The sequence below is a fragment of the Bufo gargarizans genome, chromosome 6 (genome assembly GCF_014858855.1).
Source record: "Bufo gargarizans isolate SCDJY-AF-19 chromosome 6, ASM1485885v1, whole genome shotgun sequence".
Lineage (NCBI taxonomy): Eukaryota > Metazoa > Chordata > Amphibia > Anura > Bufonidae > Bufo > Bufo gargarizans.
This window is the reverse complement of record NC_058085.1, coordinates 117,373,613-117,373,846: the sequence shown is the minus strand read 5'-3', so window position 1 is coordinate 117,373,846 and position 234 is coordinate 117,373,613.

Below are 234 nucleotides of genomic sequence, written 5' to 3'. Positions count from 1 at the left end.
CAAGCAGTTTTGTGCATAAAATTGTGCAGCCATTTAAATATCAATTTAAAACAGGGTTGTTGTTTTTCTTTTTTTGTCGCTATGTCAGAAACAAGGGTTTTTGCTCCTGAAATCAGGGTTAGACACACCATATATGTAACCTGTGCATTTGCACAGGGGTCCTGAATGAGGTCAAGGAATCCAAACAATCATAGTAGTTTCTCATCGATAGGCTGCATGCACACGACCAGGCCA